This window comes from Oncorhynchus kisutch, linkage group LG1 (assembly GCF_002021735.2).
Source record: "Oncorhynchus kisutch isolate 150728-3 linkage group LG1, Okis_V2, whole genome shotgun sequence".
In the NCBI taxonomy this organism is placed as follows: Eukaryota; Metazoa; Chordata; class Actinopteri; order Salmoniformes; family Salmonidae; genus Oncorhynchus; species Oncorhynchus kisutch.
Window position 1 is genome coordinate 38,900,369 of NC_034174.2, and position 21,578 is coordinate 38,921,946.

At 42.0% G+C, this 21,578-nt stretch overlaps 1 protein-coding gene across 1 annotated transcript in view; it reads left to right on the plus strand.

Moving 5' to 3' along the window:
* Positions 1–21,578, plus strand: part of LOC109872447 (nck-associated protein 5-like) — a 109,152-nt gene that overhangs the window by 26,354 nt on the left and 61,220 nt on the right. The gene's annotated exons all lie outside the window — the stretch shown is intronic.

Sequence of the window (21,578 nt, forward strand, 5' to 3'; positions counted from 1 at the left end):
TATGATTGCATATGTGTTATTTAATAGTTTTGATGTCTTCACTATTATTCTACAATGTAGAAAATTGTAAAAATAAAGTGTGTGTGTGTGTTTGTACCGTATTTGGTTTTTCAATATCGTTAACCATTTCTTTACATATTAATATTTGTTGCTACTTTTTGAAGTAAATACCTGCAGTCAACTTGTACAATATGTTAGAAGATAAAGCAGATTGCTTTCTTTATTTTACCTGTCACATTATTTGACATTATGAAGCTTACCGTAGTTCCCCAGAACAGGCGAGCCAAATCAAATCAAATGTATTTATATAGCCCTTCGTACATCAGCTGATATCTCAAAGTGCTGTACAGAAACCCAGCCTAAAACCCCAAACAGCAAGCAATCCTAGAAAGGCCAAAACCTAGGAAGAAACCTAGAGAGCAACCAGGCTATGAGGGGTGGCCAGTCCTCTTCTGGCTGTGCCGGGTGGAGATTATAACAGAACATGGCGAAGATGTTCAAATGTTCATAAATGACCAGCATGGTCAAATAATAGGTCTGGGACAGGTAGCACGTCCGGTGAACAGGTCAGGATTCCATAGCTGCAGGCAGAACAGTTGAAACTGGAGCAGCAGCATGGCCAGGTGGACTGGGGACAGCAAGGAATCATCATGCCAGGTAGTCCTGAGGCATGGTCCTAGGACTCAGGTCCTACAAGAGAGAGAAAGAAAGAGAGAATTAGAGAGAGCATACTTAAATTCCCACAGGACACTGGATAAGACAGGAGAAGAACTCCAGATATAACAAACTGACCCTAGCCCCCCAACACACACAAACTACTGCAGCATAAATACTGGAGGCTGAGACAGGAGGGGTCAGGAGACACTGTGGCCCCATCCGATGATACCCCCAGACAGGGCCAAACAGGAAGGATATAAACCCACCCACTTTGCCAAAGCACAGACCCCACACCACTAGAGGGATATCTTCAACCACCAACTTACCATCCTGAGTCAAGGCCGAGTATAGCCCACAAATATCTCCGCCACGGCACAACCCAAGGGGGGGCGCCAACCCAGACAGGAAGATCACATCAGTAACTCAACCCACTCAAGTGACGCACCCCTCCCTGGGACAGCATGAAAGAGCACCAGTAAGCCAGTGACTCGGCCCCTGTTATAGGGTTAGAGGCAGAGAATCCCAGTGGAAATAGGGAAACCGGCCAGGCAGAGACAGCAAGGGCAGCTCCAGAGCCTTTCCGTTCACCTTCACACTCCTGGGCCAGACTACACTCAATCATATGACCCACCGAAGAATGAGAAGAATGGAAGATTCGATATAGGCCGATTTTAGTTTTTAACATTTTCTGTGTCAAGGTTTGGCACACATCCGGTGGATAGAGAGCCGTTTTATTATGTTCAACATAGGAGGGCCAAGCACAGGAAGCAGCTCTTTCAGTAGTTTAGTTGGAATAGGGTCCAGTATGCAGCTTGTCGGTTTAGAGGCCATGATTATTTTCATCATTGTGTCAAGAGATATAGTACTAAAACATCTGAGTGTCTCTCTTGATCCTAGGTCCTGTCAGAGTTGTGCAGACTCAGGACAACTGAGCTCTGAAGGAATACGCAGATTTAAAGGGGAGTCCTTAATTTGCTTTCTAATAATCATGATCTTTTCCTCAAAGAAGTTCATGAATTTATTACTGCTGAAGTGAAAGTCATTCTCACTTGGAGAATGCTGCTTTTTAGTTAGCTTTGTGACAGTATCAAAAATAAATTTAGGATTGTTCTTATTTTCCTCAATTAAGTTGGAAAAATAGGATGATCGAGCAGCAGTAAGGGCTCTTCGATACTGCACGGTACTGTCTTTCCAAGGTAGTTGGAAGACTTCCAGTTTGGTGTGGCGCCATTTCCGTTCCAATTTTCTGGAAGCTTGCTTCAGAGCTCGGGTATTTTCTGTATACCAGAGAGCTAATTTCTTATGAGAAGTGTTTTTAGTTTTTAGGGGTGCAACTGCTTCTAGGGTATTGCGCAAGGTTAAATCTAGTTCCTCAGTTAGGTGGTTAACTGATTTTTGTCCTCTGACGTCCTTGATTAGGCAGAGGGAGTCTGGAATGGCATCAAGGAATCCCCGTGCCGTCTGTGAATTTATAGCATGACTTTTGATGCTCCTTGGTTGGGGTCTAAGCAGATTATTTGTTGCTATTGCAAACGTAATAAAATGGTGGTCCGATAGTCCAGGATTATGAGGAAAAACATTAAGATGGCCCAGGAGGCCACAAACAGTAGCTATAAAAAGTGATTGAGTCGGCTGCATAGATGTCATGACTAGAAGCTCAAAAGATGAAAACTTTTTTTTTTTTTTTGTAAATTGAAATTTGCTATCGTAAATGTTAGCAACACCTCCGCATTTGCGGGATGCACTGGGGATATGGTCACTAGTGTAACCAGGAGGTGAGGCCTCATTTAACACATTAAATTCATCAGGCTTAAGCCATGTTTCAGTCAGGCCAATCACATCAAGATTATGATCAGTGATTAGTTCATTGACTATAATTGCCTTTGAAGTAAGGGATCTAACATTAAGTAGCCCTATTTTGAGATGTGCAGTATCACGATCTCTTGCAATAATGACAGGAATGGAGGAGGTCTTTATCCAAGTGAGATTGCTAGGGCGAACCCCCGCCATGTTTAGTTTTGCCCAACCCAGGTCGAGGCACAGACATGGTCTCAATTGTGATAGCTGAGCTGACTACACTGACTGTGCTAGTGGCAGACTCCACTAAGCTGGCAGGCTGGCTAACAGCCTGCTGCCTGGCCTGCACCCTATTTCATTGTGGAGCTAGAGGAGTTAGAGCCCTGTCTATGTTGGTAGATAAGATAAGAGCACCCCTCCAGCTAGGATGGAGTCTGTCACTCCTCAGCAGGCCAGGCTTGGTCCTGTTTGTGGGTGAGTCCCAATTATTTACAAATTCTATCTTTTGGGAGGGGCAGAAAACAGTTTTCAACCAGCGATTGAGTTGTGAGACTGCTGTAGAGCTCATCACTCCCCCTAACTGGGAGGGGGCCAGAGACAATTACTCGATGCCGACACATCTTTCTAGCTGATTTACACTCTGAAGCTATGTTGCACTTGGTGACCTCTGACTGTTTCATCCTAACATCGTTGGTGTCGACGTGGATAACAATATCTCTATATTCTCTACACTCGCCAGTTTTAGCTTTAGCCAGCACCATCTTCAGATTAGCCTTAACGTCGGTAGCCTTGCCCCCTGGTAAACAGTGTATGATCGCTGGATGATTCGTTTTAAGTCTAATACTGCGGGTAATGGAGTCGCCAATGACTAGGGTGTTCAATTTGTCAGAGCTAATGGTGGGAAGCTTCGGCGTCTCAGACCCCGTAACTGGAGGAGTAGAGACGAGAAGGCTCGGCCTCAGACTCCAACTCGCTGCTTAATGGGGAAAAATGGTTGAAAGTTTCTGTCGGCTGAATGAGCGACACCGATTGAGCATTCCTACAGCATTTCCCTCCAGAAACCATGAGAAAGTTGTCCGGCTGCGGGGACCGTGCGAGGGGATTTATACTATCTGTATTTACTGGTGGTACAGACGCTGTTTCATCCTTTCCTACACTGAAATTACCCTTGCCTAACGATTGCGTCTGAAGCTGGGCTTGCAACACAGCTATCTTCGCTGTAAGGCGATCGTTCTCCTGTATATTATGAGTACAGCGACTGCAATTAGAAGGCATCATGTTAATGTTACTACTTAGCTTCGGCTGTTGGAGGTCCTGACGAACCACGTCCAGAGTGGAAAGAGTTGAATGAAAAAAAAGTTCAGTGAGGGAAAAAACAAAAGGCTGGCTACACCGGGAAAAGTAGGTACCAGAGGAGAAATGTAGCTACACGTCAGTCAGAGCGCTGTCTGCTGATATGCTTGTTCGTCTGATGTTGAGCAGAAATTATAATACGAAGCATTTTAGATCTGATCTGAATGTTACCTGTAAGTTTAGCTTGCTAGTTAATTAAGTGGCTTAATTAATAAGTTGATGGGGGCATTATATTGTGTTGGCTTTCTGCCTTGTTTGAGGAAGCAAAGCATGTTTAGGAATGAGTTATCTGTACAGCTGCCACTGCTATCTTTTTTATTTCCTTGCGGTTTTTTTTCTCCTCTCAGTTCTTGGCCGGTCTGCTCCTCCCCCATCTTCTCAGAGCAGAGCAGGCTGGCTTGTTGACCTAGCGCAGTCAGACTCCACACAGACACAGCGTATCTGCTGCTCCAGAGCCCGTACTTTTCATTTGAACAATGTCTCTCGTTCACATTCGCTTGTAAATGTCCAAACTCACCAAAAAATGTACCTATATATATATATATATATATGTATTACTTTATGAGCTGGACTGCCTGTCTTTGCATTTTTATCCCCTTTTCTGCTCATTAGCATATTTAGCTACCATCCTCCATGGAAATGTACTATTACTTGTGCTAATTTTGATAACAGTGTGGTAGACGCCCAATGGGCTTTTGGGTCTGTTTTTGGCGCCCCCTTGTGTACTAAGCCGGTAATACCATAAATCACGGGATAAGAGAAGGACAATATGAACATCTGGATACCGCCCAACCCGACACACTGCCACCATTTTTTTTACCCCACCCCCTGTGCCTCTAGGCTTCATATGTCTTATCTTTTCTCTTCCTATCTCATTCTCTCTCCTTTCCCCATTATCTATGTACGGTTGCCTTGGTTCCTCATCAAAGCAGCACAGATTTAGTTTGGTAATTTTTGGGGGGTGGTTTTGTTTTTTTAGAAATATTGGGTAATTACTACCAAGAGCTGGATATAGATGACTGAAATCACTAGAGGGAGAAATCACACACACACACACACACACACACACAAAGGAATGAGTTGCCATATCTTCTTGAGACATCTCTACTAATTCATATACAATGCTGATGTCTACGCCCTTAAGAAATTAAAGCAGTCTGGCACTTACCGTTTTTGACCCATCTTGATTGTGCTTGGCCTTTGTTAATTTCCTGTTCACATTGTGACATTTTCATTGCAACAGTCTTGTAGGTCTTGTCAAACTAAGCATTTATTATTTAACCTTTTCACCCATTTAATTCCAACCAAACGTAAACCCCTGCTGATATAATCAAAGTGAAACATAAATATCCTTATGCCAGATCCATATCTCCATATCTGCCAAGTCGTAACACGCCCTTCAGAAATGTTTCCTTCAATCAGATTTCAATGCTTACAGAAATTCTACGTGTTTCTAAATGAATAAAGCAATATCTCTGACCTCTGGTCGGTGTGATGTATATATGGAATGTTCTGTCTATGTCTGCATGCGGCTGTATGAAAAGGGGGTCATCTGAAAGGGCACAGTGGTATGGTAATCAAGGCCAAAGCATTCCCATAAGAAGATTACTAGCCTCTGGTTTCTCCCCCGCCTGCCCCACCGTTAATACCCACGTCTCTCTGCAAAAGGGGGTTACTGTGCTTTTTAAAACAACAGGGCTGCTAATCCAGCCCACAAGCATTCACATACTATAGATTATTACTTGCAGATGTGAGAGGGGAGCACTGTTTCTCCCTCCCTCCCTCCTCCCACTCTCCTGCCTTCTACTCCCTGGTCAACAGTGTACAAGCGAAGGGAATGTTTGTATAGGTGTGTGCCCTGCCCTAAGGGGTGGAGGGACCAGTGGAGTGGGACAGCAGTGCAATATGGGGAGCTATATCGGATAAACACTCCTATCGGGGACAAAATCCCCTCTGATTCTGTATTTGGGGTGACATACAGACAATGATAAATCAGTGGTAGTTGTAGAAAATCATATTCAGAGCTCTTAGAGGTCACCTCTGATGTCACAGTACAAGTCTTCAACTGACAAACTGCAACTTGAGTTAAAAAAAACAGTGAAAAAGCAGGTACAGTAAAAGGAAAATGCTTTGGTTTCTCTATCCATGGACTGTGAATCTTCAAGATTCATAAAAGTATTGAGTGTTGTGCTTTGATTGATACTGGGTTGAGACACAATTGTTATAGTAAGAGATGGTGGGAAATGTAAGCATTTGATAGTAATCTGAAATATAGCGAATCTAGTTGAGTTTTAGGCTTAGAAACAATAGCTGTGTCAGGACGGCAAGCAGTTTTTTGAGCCCCACAGTATTTTAGCCCAGATATGGCTGCTTGCTCAAACAACCAATTTGATTAAGTTGACTTGGCGCACGTATTCATTGCCGTCTCCAACATACCCTTGAATGCGAGTTGCAGGGTTGTGACTAACCTTCACATGGACACCTTCACATGCTTCAGACTGTAAACACTGCAGAAGCCACATGGCTAACTGGATGTGACAGAATGTGTGTATCAGAAATGGGACAAGGTTGTGAAACCTGTGTGGGTCAGTGTATGTGTTGGTAGGGGCTAGCTCAACCAGATTGAAAGGCGCTGAAGCACAGTCAATGCCGAGTCGCAAAGACTGCCATGCAGTTGTGCCCAGCTGTCTGTCCTTCCAAGGTACTTCTTCCGCACTTTCTTGTGCCCGACTCATTCTCTCTTTCCCCTTTTGGTTTTCACAGACTATCTATTTTCAGAATGCATATGTATGTATGTATGTATGTATATGGTAGGCATGTAATAATGTATTATATGTGGTCATAGGGTCTCTACATTATGACCATAACTTAATGTGGGTGGCAGTCAAAGGTGCCATATGGCATCTCCATATTAGCCTAGGGAGAGTGGCAGAAGCTCTTAAAGTATTGATTAATTAAAATGGCAAAGGGTGGGGATCAGTGACAACTTGACACATGTCTCTGATGTTGCTGCAGGAATATAGGTCAGAAGCGATGCTTGAGTACTTGATCATGCATTCATTGCCTTCGGGGAAGAGAGTTGTGTTGGTGGCAGTAGGATGGAGAAGGAGAGCGACTCACATTGGTTTACCAGATGGAGAGACTGGTACTTGATAGCGAGACATTTCATGTCGTTTGGTTTTTTACAACCATGGAGAAGCAGTCAAAGCAGTAGTTATTATAATTTAGTTTGACCAGTTACACAATCGAAGGGGCGTTTGAAGTGCCACAACTGGTTTGTACACCCATTTCAGACAGTACATTTCAGACAGACAGTAAGTTACTAGGGCTGCAGTGGTCATGACATTTTATCAGCCGGTTATTGTCATGCAAAAGCCTGCCAGTCTCACGGTAATTGACCAACTTAATTAACACGTTTAGCATCTCCAGGCCTCCTCGCATGTTCTGAAAGAGCTGCAAAATCTGGATCCCTACAGATCAGCTGGGCTAGACAATCTCGACTCTCTTTCAAAAATTATCCGCCAAAATTGTTGCAACCCCTATAGCTAGCCTGTTCAACCTCTCTTTCGTATTGTCTGAGATCCCCAAAGATTGGAAAGCTGCCGCGGTCATCCCCCTCTTCAAAGGGGGAGAGCCTCTAGACCCAAACTGTTACAGACCTATATCCATTCTGCCCTGCCTTTCTAAAGTCTTTGAAGTTAACAAACAGATCACCGACCATTTCGAATCCCACCGTACCTTCTCCACTATGCAATCTGGTTTCCGAGCTGGTCATGGGTGCACCTCAGCCACGCTCAAGGTCCTAAACAATATCATAACCGCCATAGATAAAAGACAGTACTGTGCAGCCATTTTCATCAACCTGGCAAAGGCTTTCGACTCTGTCAATCACCGCATTCTTATCAGCAGACTCAATTGCCTTGGTTTCTCAAATGACTGCCTCGCCTGGTTCACCAACTATTTCTCAGAGTTCAGTGTGTCAAATTGAAGGCCTGTTGCGGACCTCTGGCAGTCTCTATGGGGGTGCCACATGGTTCAATTCTCAGGGCTACTCTTTTCTCTGTATATATCAATGATATCGCTCTTGTTTCTGGTGATTCTCTGATCCACCTCTACGCAGACAACACCATTCTGTATACATCTGGCCCTTCCTTGGACACTGTGTTAACAAACCTCCAAACGAGCTTCAATGCCATGCAACTCTCCTTCCGTGGCCTCCAACTGCTCTTAAATGCTAGTAAAACTAAATGCATGCTCTTCAACCGATTGCTGCCCGCCAGCCTAGCATCACAACTCTGGATGGTTCTGACTTAGAATATGTGGACAACTACAAATACCTAGGTGTCTGGTTAGACTGTAAACCCTCCTTCCAGACTCACATTAAGCATCTCCAATCCAAAATTAAATCTAGAATCGGCTTCCTATTTCGCAACAAAGCCTCCTTCACTCATGCTGCCAAATATAACCTCGTAAAACGGACTATCCTACCGATCCTTGACTACGGCGATGTCATTTACAAAATAGCCTCCAACACACTACTCACACTACACACTACGACTGCATCCAATTTACTGAGTAGTGTCATCCGTTTTGTCACCAAAGCCCCATATACTACCCACCACTGCGGCTTGTATGCTCTCTTTGGCTGGCCCTCGCTACAAATCCATCGGCAAATCCACTGGCTCCAGGTCATCTATAAGTATTTGCTAGGTAAATCCCTGCCTTATCTCAGCTCACTGGTCTGAATTGAATCTTGTCTTTGCTAATATGTAAAATGTAGTTTTGATTTAGAATGGCCCATATTCAAATGGGTAGGGGAAAAAAGACATGTCATCTGTATGCACTCAATAGCAAATGGAGGCAGTGTGCTTTCCCTCTAGTCTGTTTTTCAAAGATGCCTGGTAGGCTACTTCGGTTTTATAGCAGAGCTGTGCTTAGTATGAGCAGCTGAGAAATAAATATAGGAACACTTATTGGATCAACCACTGTTTGAGGAGCATGCTCTCGCTGCTTGACAGGTGATATTCCGCCCAAACTCTGTATGCCATGGTCTCTTCAACTCTGTTCCTGCAGCTGCCCAGTGCTTAATTTGGGAAACCAAGTTACATTTGTTGAACATAGATATTAACATGTTTTCGCAAACAAAACATATTTCACTAAACTGTTGACAGCCTGTCTGTCTGCTCGAGAAAGAAATAAAGGAGAGAGAGGAGTTGATGGAAATGCATGGTGGTGAGATATTCTGTATGGCTAAAGGTAATGTGTCACCTAATTAATTATGAAAATATAAAGAATTTCCTATTACTAGGCTATTCAAAATCAAATACAAATTCACTAATTGTAGGCTACCTGTAAGCTGCTCTGAAGAATTGATGAATCAACAGCAGGGCTCGCCCAGGGCTCTCTCCCAGAATCATGGATAACAATTTTGGAGTGTAGCATAAGGTAACCAGTCCATCCAGTATGCATCATAATAATAATAATAATAATAATAATAATACAGTCCACACTCAAAGGTTATTATTCTAATTTGTTTAATTTTGGAGTAGAGGCTAGAGTAGACCAATTATGTACCAAATACTTCTTAAATCAGTTTTATGTTTTTCTGCCGTGGTTAATATGCGGTAGGCTATGTAGCACAAATGTAATTTTACTTCAGGGTTTTGCATGAGCTCTAAAATGGGTATTTTGAATGCATCATCACCTTAGAAAGCTCTGTCCATTTCTTTGTTAAGTTTTGAAACAACATCCACCACGACAATGTTTTACACTCAGTTTCAACCTGCTGTTGAAGTTCTTTCTTCAACTTGATCATCACTGTGAGATTAGTTTTTTAAAAGCCCTATACTGTTTTTGATGTGTTTGTGATTTTCCATTGCATTTTGCATTGATGTCAGAGTGGTTAGAGGAACAATAGAGCCCTGAGTACCAGGCCATGAGGGCCTGATGATCATTAGCAAGTTGGGTATTACCAAGGCATGTCCAGAGTGCATAAAAGGAGATTACTGTGACTCAATAGTCACGTGGAATTTTACTGTGGTCATGACTCATTACTGCCTGCGTGGCAGTAATACGGTCACCGCAGCAGACATACAGTATATGTTACCTGTAAAAAGTACAAGGCAATGTTTATTTGACTCCCTTTCAAACAGCCTTTTATCTACCACTTTTTTGCAGGTATATACATACCTTTTATACATATCAGTGGGTAACTGGCAAATTGAGAGGGGTGGGGATGGTGTTAAACCATGGGGGCTGTTTCCAGTTCAAATTAGGGAACAATGGAAGTGTTAATGAATTTACCTTGACAAAAGCAGACAACCATACACAGACACATATCTGATACCTGTATTTTGGTTACAGAGCCTGTGAAAATGCAGTAATCATGACTAGTGCCTTCAGAGAGCATTCACTCCCCTAGACTTTTTACATATTTTGTTGTTACAAAGTGGGATTTAAATGGATTTAATTGTAATTTTGTGTCAATGATCTACACACAAAAAAATAACATATGTATAATTTTTTTAAATTAAAAAACACTTTCTGTTTCTTTTTAATCCTGAAAAACTCCCCAGTCCTTAACGATTACAAGCATAACCATAACATTTATTGATTTATTTAACTAGGCAAGTCGGTTAAGAACAAATTCTTATCTACAATGACAGCCTACTTGTAAAGCACCCCGAGCCAAACCCTCCCCTAACCCGGACGACACTGGGCCAATAACTATGATTCAGCCGCCACTATGCTTGAAAATATGGAGAGTGGTACTCATAATGTGTTGTATTGGATTTGCCCCAAACAACATAACACTTTGTATTCAGGACAAAAAGTGAATTGCTTTTCCACATTTTGTGCAGTATTACTTTAGTGCCTTGTTGCAAACATGATGCATGTTTTGGATATTTTTATTCTGTACATTCTTCCTTCTTTTCACTCTGTAATATTAGGTTAGTATTGTGGAGTAACTACAATGTTGTTGATCCATCCTCAGTTTTCTCCTATCACAACCATTAAACTCCTGATTTTAAATGTTTTTTTTTGTAATTCTGAACATTATCCAGAATGTTATATTTCCTTTTGTGCGACTCAAGCCATTTCCCCTCCAGCTGTTCCATTCTCCATGTAGCCTGCTGCTACAGGTAACTGCCAAAATAAAGGAAACGCCAACAATCTCTTAATAGTCCGTTGGGCTGCCAGAACCGCTTCAATGCGCCTTGGCATAGGTTCTCCAAGTGTCTGGAACTTCCTGTGTGGAAGCACCCCATGCTTTCACTATAAGATTTTTTTCTTTAATGAATCCAAGGCAAAATATTTACGTCTCCCAGACCATGCCCAAATACCCTTCATTTGCATGAAGAAGAGACGCCGATACAGGGGCTGCAGATTCGGGTGCTTGGTGAGAATTCATCGGCGAGTGGATAATCCACTTTTACCATCCATCCTACTGGCAAATGTGCAATCAATGGAGAATAAACTGGATGATCTCTGTTCGAGACTATCCTACCAACGGGACATTAACTGTAATATCTTATGTTTCACGTCCTCATTCAGTTGTAGCTGAACGGGGACATAGATAATAGACAGTTATCGACAGAACAGCACACCTGTTAAGTACCTCATGATAAACTGTAGACCACACTATTTAACAAGAGTTTATCTATATTTTTCGTAGCTGTCTATTTAACACTACAACCGATGCAGGCACTAAGACCGCACTCAGCGAGCTGTATAAGGCCATTAGCAAATGAGAATGCTCACCCAGAAGTGGCGCTCCTAGTGGCCAGGGACTTTAATGCAGTAAAACTTTAAATTAATTTAACCTAATTTCTACCAACATGTCACATGTGCTACTGGAGGAAAAAAAACTTTTTAAAAACCAACTTTACTCCACACACAGAGATGCGTACAAAGGGTGAGGTTTTTTTGTCGCCTGAGTAGCCTCGTTTCACTGCCTAAAATGAAACCATGTAATGTCAAATAATTAACATCAAATCACATTAACCATTACGGGAATTCCACTAATGGTCCGTATGTAGCCAAATGTAGCTGCTCCTCATGTTGGTATCTGTGCTGATGGAGCAAAAGCCATGACATTGAGACATAGTGGAGTGGTAACGTGCGTGCAAGCAGTTGCTCCCGTCGCCACTTGGGTACACTGCAGCATCCTTGCTGCCAAGGGAATGCCTCACAGCTTGAAAGATGTTTTGGACACTACAGTGAAAATGGTTAACTTTGTTAAAGCAAGGCCCCTGAACTCTCGCTTATTTTCTGCTTTATGCAATGATATGGGCAGCGACCATGTAACACTTTTACAACATACAGAAGTGCGCTGGTTATCAAGGGGCAAAGTATTGACATGTTTTTATTAAATTGAGAGACGAGCTTAAAGTTTTCTTTATTGATCATCATTTTCACTTGTCTGATCACTTGCATGATGATGAGTTTCTCACAAGACTGGCCTATCTGGGTGATGTTTTTTTTCTCAACTAAATGATCTGAATCTAGGATTACATGGACTCTCTGCAACTACAGTTGAAGTCAGAAGTTTATATACACCTTAGCCAAATACATTTAATATCAGTTTTTCACAATTCCTGACATTCAATCCTAGTAAAAATTCCCTGTTTTAGGTCAGTGAGGATCACCACTTTATTTTAAGAATGTGAAATGTCAGAATAATAGTAGAGAGAATGATTTATTTAAGCTTTTATTTCTTTCATCACATTCCCAGTGGGTCAGAAGTTCACATACACTACACATTAGTATTTCGTAGCATTGCCTTTAAATTGTTTAACTTGGGTCAAATGTTTTGGGTAGCCTTCCACAAGCTTCCCACAATAAGTTGGGTGAATTTTGGCCCATTCCTCCTGACAGAGCTGGTGTAACTGAGTCAGGTTTGTATGCCTCCTTGCTCTCACACACTTTTTCAGTTCTGCCCACAAATGTTCTATAGGATTGAGGTCAGGGCTTTATTATGGCCACTCCAATACTTTGACTTTGTTGTCCTTAAGCGATTTTTCCACAACTTTGGAAGTATGCTTGGGGTCATTGTCCATTTAGAAGACCCATTTGCGACCAGGCTTTAACTTCTTGACTGATGTCTTGAGATGTTGCTTCAATATATCCACATAATTTTTCTTTCTCATGATGCCATCTATTTTGTGAAGTGCACCAGTCCCTCCTGCAACAATGCACCCCCACAACATGATGCTGCAACCCCCGTGCTTCACGGTTGGGATAGTGTTCTTCGGCTTGCAAGCGTCCCCCTTTTTCCTCCAAACATAACAATGGTCATTATGGCCAAACAGTTCTATTTTTGTTTCATCAGACCAGAGGACATTTCTCCAAAAAGTACGATCTTTGTCCCTATGTGCAGTCGCAAACCTTTTCGCACCAAAGTCCGTTCATCTCTAGGAGACAGAACGCGTCTCCTTTCTGAGCGGTATGAAGCTTCTAAAGCCATGAGATAATTTTCTGGAATTTTCCAAGATGTTTAAAGGCACAGTCATCTTGGTGTATGTAAAATTCTGACCCACTGGAATTGTGATATAGTAAATTATAAGTGAAATAATCTGTCTGTAAACAATTGTTGGAAAAATTACTCTTGTCATGCACAAAGTAGATGTCCTGACCAACTTGCCAAAACTATAGTCTGTTAACAAGAAATTGAAAATGAGTTTTAATGACTCCAACCTAAGTGTATGTAAACTTCCAACTTCAATTGTATATTCAATGTGTGGTACAAAATTGAGGCTAAGATTAAGAAGTTGGAGCTCTTCTCTGTCTGCATTAACATGGACAACCCACAGGTCTTTCCATCATTGAATGATTTTTTTTGCGTGCAAATGAACTCAAGCTTACGGACAATGTCAAATGTGATATAGCGAAGCACCTGAGTGAGTTGGGTGTGCGATTACGCAGGTACTTTCCCGAAACGGATGACACAAACAACTGGATTCATTATCCCTTTCATGCCCTGCCTCCAATCCACTTACCGATATCTGAACAAGAAAGCCTCATCGAAATTGCATCAAGCGGTTCTGTGAAAATTGAATTTAATCAGAAGCCACTGACAGATTTCTGGATGGGGTGCGCTCAGAGTATCCTGCCTTGGCAAATCATGCTTTTAAGACACTGATGCCCTTTGCAACCACGTACCTTTGTGAGTGGATTCTCGGCACTCACTAGCATGAAAAATAAATACAGGCACAGACTGTGTGTGGAAAATTATTTAAGACTGAGACTCTCCTATATAACCCAACATTGCAGAGTTATGTGCATGCATTCAAGCACACCCTTCTCATTAACCTGTGGTGAGTTATTCACAATTTTGGAAGAACAAATAAAGGTTTTATATGTAAGGTGACTAAAGAAAGAGCAAAAGGATTGATTATTATTATTTGTGCCCTGGTCCTATAAGAGCTCTTTGTCACTTCCCACGAGCCGGGTTGTGACGAAATCTCACATTTATTAAACATAAGAATGAATGTATCTTATAGTGTGTGTGGCAGGCTTACAATGATGGCAAAAAACAACATTTGAGAGTGAGCTGATCCTGGTGCTAGAGGGGGTACGCAGCTGGAGGTTGAATGTTTGAAGGGGTAAGGGACTATAAAAAGTTTGGGAACCACTTACCTACAACTATGAGACAGCCTATAGGGAGGAGGTCAGAGACCTGGCAATGTGGTACCAGGACAAAAACCTCTCCCTCTGTGAGCAAGACAAGGAGGTGATTATGGACAACAGGAAAAGGAGGGCCGAACACACCCACATTCACATCGGCGGGTTGTAGTGGAGCGGGTTCAGTACTTCAAGTTCCTTGGTGTCCACATCTCTAACAAACTATTATGGTCCAAACACACCAAGACAGTCATGAAGAGGGCACGACAATGCCTATTCTGCTTCAGACTGGAAAGATTTGGCATGGGTCCTCAGATCCTCAAAGAATTGTACAGCTGCACAATCGAGAGCATCCACACTGGTTGCATCACTGTTTGGTATGGCAACAACTGACTTCCGACCGCAAGGCACTACAAATGTTAGTGTGCGCATCCCAGTACATCACTACAAAAAAACTGCATTGTTGGTTAAGGGCTTGTAAGTAAGCATTTCACGGGAAGGTCTACACCTGTTGTATTCGGCGCATGTTGTATCCCTCATTTACTCAAGTGTTTCCTTTATTCTGGCACTTAATTGACGGAGAAGTATTTCTCAAGTCGCAACAAAATGGAATTTAACGTTACAGATAAAGTTCAGAATGACGCAATTTCATGTGTACAACATCTAAAGACCTGCATCACTATACTGAGAGCTTTGATGTTTTTAAAGGATGTATTTGGGTATTTTTGGAGCCTTTGTTCATGTTTTTCTGGGTCCCCATACTAAAAAACTAGGATGAGTAAGTTATTTGCTGTTTGGGGTAGTTTCTTAAAAACATGTGAAATCACAAAAAAGTTGTCAGGACCGTTCTGTATCATCCCATACATTTTTGTTATTTGGTTGTAAAAAAATAACTTCGCTTTTAAAACAGTAACAGAGTATTTATTTACCACGTAAACATTTGGCTGTTTTGAAAGCCATTTTTCCACAACGTTCAGGCAACGTACCAAAAATCCTATGTGAATTATACCTTGTCGGCATTCACCTTTTATATTGACATTTTTTTTGCCGGGAAGCGCAAGAGGCATTCAACTTTGACCCTGTTGTTGTGATCATTGTCATGGTAACCTGAGTGACTACACTGCTTTCATTTCTTCACATTGACAACAGTAATGGCCTAAATTCAAATGCAAAGATGTTAGTCGTGTGTGTGATTTGTCACATGTGCAACTGGAGGAAAAAACCCTCTAGACCACCTTTACTCTACATACAGAGATGCGTACAATGCTCTTCCTCACCCTCCATTTGGCAAATCTGACCATAATTATATCTTCAGGATTCCTGCTTACAAGCAAAAACTCATCCCACAGTCATTTTAGAATGCATTGTTTGGAATTATAATGACCCAACCGAAGCCGGGCGGGGTTTCCACTTTGACGCCTCGCTCAATTACAGCATGTCTCTTTTTGTGTTTTATTGCTGGCACTGTACTGTTGTAGAATCTTAAATTGCCAAACATTTTTCATTTGGGCAAATCAAGTCTGACATTTTAAAGTGGAAACTACAAACTTAGAAGCCTTTTAAAAATCTTGAATACACTACAAGTTTGCATTTCCTGCAGTGCAGGAAAATTCGCCGCAACAAGAGGGATCAAATTAAGATCCCACATCTGGAGTCACACAAGAAAAATGTTGTCATTATTCAACTCACGTTGGCAAGCACTATAGCCTCTTTGCCTGACCATATTGCTTCACTCTGGGAGATGTCGCCAGTATCAGAGGCTAGCAAGCACCTAAATACAACAGTTGCACTGGTCATTTGCAATGGCTTGCCATTACGTTAGCTCATTGGCATTTCACGGTGACATCCAGATGGTGGCTAATACTACAAGTTATTTCTCCCTCACCCATCGAAATTAGCAACTTTATTTTACTAGTGCCATGCTGCTGTTTCCAGCTAGCCAGCATAAACTAGCAGGGCTCATCAGGATGACAGAATCCATTAGCTTCCCCTCAACTCTCGCTGTGCGACATACTTTGTCAATTTGTGTACCAGTTGTGTCCGTATAGCCTCTCCCAGCTAGTATACAGTCACTGCTCTCACTCTACTTTTTTCACCCGCCTGCTTCTGGTAAGTTTTTGTTGCTTATACTTGTAAATCATTTGTAGATAATTACCTTGTAATGTCTTAATTTTCCTCTTATGATGAATAAAAAGTTGGCTACAGTTAGATACACTACATGACCAAAAGTATGTGGACACCTGCTCATTGAACAATGTCATTACAAAATCATGGGTATTAACTTCTTATGGCTGCAGGGGCAGTATTGAGTAGCTTGGATGAAAGGTGCCCAGATTAAACAGCCTGCTCCTCAGTCCCAGTTGCTCGTATATGCATATTATTATTATTATTGGATAGAAAACACTCTGACGTTTCTAAAACTGTTTGAATGATGTCTGTGATTATAACAGAACTCATATTGCAGGCAAAAACCTGAGAAGATATCCAAACAGGAAGTGAGAAATCTGAGGTTGGTCGATTTTCAACCCAGCCCCTATTGAATACACAGTGGGATATTGGTTATGTTGAACTTCCTAAGGCTTCCACTAGATGTCAACAGTCTTTAGAAACTTGAATGAGGCTTCTACTGTGATGTGGGGCTGGATGAGAGCTCTTTGAGTCAGTGGTCTGGCAGAGAGCCAGGTCCTGGTCATGCGCATTACACATGAAAGCAACCTGCGTTCCATGGCTTTTCTACAGACAATGGAATTCTCCGGTTGGAAGGTTATTGAAGATTTATGATAAAACATCCTAAAGATTGATTCTATACTTAGTTTGAAATGTTTCTATGACCTGTAATATAACTTTTTGAAGTTTTCGTCCGACGTTCGGCTGGACCTGCACGAGCGTTTGGATTTGTGTACCTAACTCCCTAACAAAAGTAACTACTTGGACATAAATAATGGACATTATCGAACAAATCAAACATTTATTGTGGAACTAGGATTCCTGGGAGTGCATTCTGATGAAGATCATCAAAGGTAAGGGAATATTTATAATGTTATTTCTGATTTCTGTTGACTCCTCTCTTTGGCTGGAAAAATTGCTGTTTTTTTCTGTGAGTTGGTGGTCACCTAACATAAACGTTTGTGGTCCTTTAGCTGTAAAGCCTATTTGAAATTGGAATGTGGTGGGATTAACAACAAGATTACCTTTAAAACGGTATAAGATACATACATGTATGTTTGAGGAATTTTAATTATGACATTTCTGTTGTTTTGAATTTGGCGCCCTACACTTTCACTGGCCGTTGTCATATCGATTGCAACCCTAAAAAGTTTTAATATGGAGTTGGTGCCCCCCTTTCTGCCATAACAGCCTCCACTCTTCTGGGAAGGCTCTCCACTAGATGTTGGAACATTGTTGTGAGGACTTGCTTCCATTTAGCCATGAGAATTAGTGATGTCTGGCACAGATGTTGGTCGATTAGACCTGGATCGCAGTCAGCATTCCAATTAATCCCAAAAGTGTTCAATGGGGTTGAGGTCAGGGCTCTGTGCATACCAGTTAAGTTCTTCCACACCGATCTCGATCTCCACACCGAAACCATTTCTGTATGGACCTGGCTGTGTGCACCGGGTCATTGTCATGCTGAAATAGGAAAGGGCCTTCCCCAAACTGCTGCCACAAAGTTGGAAGCACAGAAACATCTAGAATGTCATTGTATGCTGTAGCGTTAAGATTTCCCTTCATTGGAACTAAGGGGCCTAGCCTGAACCATGAAATACAGCCCCACACCATTATTTCTCCTCCATCAAACTTTACAGTTGGCACTATGCAGATAGTGTTATCCTGGCATCTGCCAAATCCAAACGGACTGCCAGATGTTGAAGCGTGATTCATCACTCCAGAGAACACGTTTCCACTGCTCCAGAGTCCAATTTATTTAACTAGTCAGTTAAGAACAAATTATTATTTACAATGACGGCCTACCAAAAGGCAAAAGGCCTCCTATGGGTCAGGGGCTAGAATAAAAAATAAAATAAATATATAGGACAGAACAAACATCACGACAAGAGACACCACAACACTACATAAAGAGAGACCTAAGACAACAACAGCATGCCAGCAACACATGGCAACACAACATGGTAGCAACACAACATGGCTGCAGCACAACATGGTACCAGCAAATAACATGGTACAAACATTATTAGGCACAGACAACAGCACAAAGGGCAAGAAGGTAGAGACAACAATACATCATGCGACGCAGCCACAACTGTCAGTAAGAGGCCGCGTGCTTTACACCATTCAAGCCCATGCTTGGCATTGCGCATGGTGATCTTAGGCTTGTGTGGCTGCTCGGCGATGGAAACCCATTTCATGAAGCTCCTAAAGAACAGTTCATGTACTGACGTTGCTTACAGGGGCAGTTTGTAACTCGGTAGTGAGTGTTGCAACCAAGGACAGACAATTTTTACACGCTACGCGCTTCTGTGAGCTTGTGTAGCCTGCGACTGAGCCTAGACGTTTCCACTTCACAAGAACAGCAATTAAAGTTTACCAGTGCAGTTCTAGCAGGGCAGACATTTTACAAACTGACTTGTTGGCCATTCTACTGCCAATGTTTGTCAATGGAGATTGCATGGCCGTGTGCTCGGTTTTATATATCTGTCAGCAACGGGTGTGGCTGAAATAGCTGAATCCACTTATTTGAAGGGGTGTCCACATACTTTTGTGTATATATATTGTATGTTCTCGTAATTATATGATCTGGCTAGCCAGCTAGATAGCTAACAAGCTAACTTTTAGCACCAAGCCAAAATATTGTTGTCTAGAAAGTTGCTTTTAGTTGCCTGGCTTGCTAGATAATCACCACTGTGACCCTGCTGGTCATCAATGAACATTTGAACAAGATGAAGAACTATCTTGCCTTAATGGTCATGTACTCTTATCTCCACCGCCACAGCCAGAAGAGGACTGGCCACCCCTCAGAGCCTGGTTCCTCTCTAGGTTTCTTTTTAGGTTCTTGCCTTTCTAGGGAGTTTTTCCTAGCCACCGTGCTTCTACATCTGCATTGCTTGCTCTGTGGGGTTTTAAGCTGGGTTTCTGTATAAACACTTTGTGACATCTGCTGATGTAATAAGGGCTTTATGCCAATCAATCAAATCTATTTATATCTTAAATAATTGTTAACTGGTACAGCTCATAATGCATAAAAATGCCGGCTCTGCATTATATTAAGCCGTAGGCAGAACTTTACCAAAATTATTACTAGGTCTACTAGGCGGAAATAAACTAAATGACTTTGCTATCAACAATACGTTTCGGATATAAAGAGAAGACTGAAAAAAGTTGGTAAAGTTGTCGGAAATACGTCTTAGTATGAAAGGGATATACACTGAATGTACAAAACATCAGGAATACCTGCCTCAATTCGTCTGGGCATGAACTCTACATGGTGTCGAAAGCCTTCCACAGGGATGCTGGCCCATGTGTCAAGTTGGCTGGATGTCCTTTGGGTGGTGGAACATTGTTGATACACAAGGGAAACTGTTGTGTGAAAAACCCAGCAGAGTTGAAGTTCTTGACACACTCAAACCGGTGTGCCTGGAAAATGCTACCATACCCCATTCAAAGGCACTTAAATATTTTGTCTTGCCCATTCACCTCAATGGCACACGTACACAATTCATGTCTCAATTGTCTCAAGGCTTAAAAATCCTTATTTTTAAGCAATCTCCTCCCCTTCATTTACACTGATTCTGGCCCTTCTTTGAACCTCCAGACAAGCTTCAATGCCATACAGCTCTCCATACGTGGCCTCCAACTGCTCTTAAATGCAAGTAAAACTAAATGCATGCTATTCAATTGATCGCTGTCCGCACCTTCCCGCCTGCCTGTATCATTACTCTGGCTGGTTCTGACTTAGAATATGTGGACAACTACAAATACCTAGGTGTCTGGTTAGACTGTAAACTCTCCTTCCAGACTCACATTAAGCATCTCTAATCCAAAATTAGATCTAGAATCGGCTTCCTTTGCAACAAAGCCTCCTTCACTCATGCTGCCAAACATACCCTTGTAAAACTGACTATCCTACCGATCCTTGACTTCGGCGATGTAATTTACAAAATAGCCTCCAACACTCTACTCAGCAAATTGGATGCAGTCTATCACAGTGCCATCCGTTTTCTCACCAAAGCCCCATATACTACCCACCACAGCGACCTGTATGCTCTCCTTGGCTGGCCCTCACTTCATAGTCGTTGCCAAACCCACTGGCTCCATGTCATCTATGAGTCTTAGCTAGGTAAAGCCCCTCCTTATCTCAGCTCACTGGTCACCATAGCAGCACCCACCCATAGCACGTGCTCCAGCAGGTATATTGGTCACTGGTCACCCCCAAAGCCAATTTCTCCTTTGGCCGTCTTTCCTTCCAGTTCTCTGCTGCCAATGACTGGAACTAATTGCACAAATCACTGAAGCTGGAGTCTCATATCTCCCTAACTAACTTTAAGCATCAGCTGTCAGAGCAGCTCACAGATCATTGCACCTGTACATAGCCCATCTGTAAATAGCCCATCCAACTACCTCATCCCCATATTGTTATTTTTTTTCTCTCCTTTGCACCCCAGTATCTCTACTTGCACATTCATCTTCTGCACATCTATCACTCCAGTGTTTAATTGCTAAATTGTAATTACTTCGCCACCATGGACTATTTATTGCCTTACCTCCCTTATCTTACCTCATTTGCACACACTGTATGTAGATTTTTCCCCCTATTGTGTTATTGACTATGTTTGTTTATTCCATGTGTAACTCTGTTGTTGTTTGTGTTGCTTTGCTTTATCTTGGCCAGGTTGCAGTTGTAAATGAGAACTTGTTCTCAACTGGCCCACTTGGTTAAATAAAGGTGAAATATATATATATATTTTTTTAAAGTGGATTTAACATGTTCCTAATGTTTGTACACTCAGTGTAAGTCTTTAGGTGGCCTTTGTTTTTCCATGTTTTCTACCCCCTACCCCCTACCCCTTTCAGATATACAAAAAGCTGGTAAAAAAAATTAAAAGTAAATTAGTGGTATTGTCTTCCGGATGTTTCTCACGGGAAACGTGTGAAGCGAGGCAAAGCAACATTCAGGAGTTTAATAAAAGGCC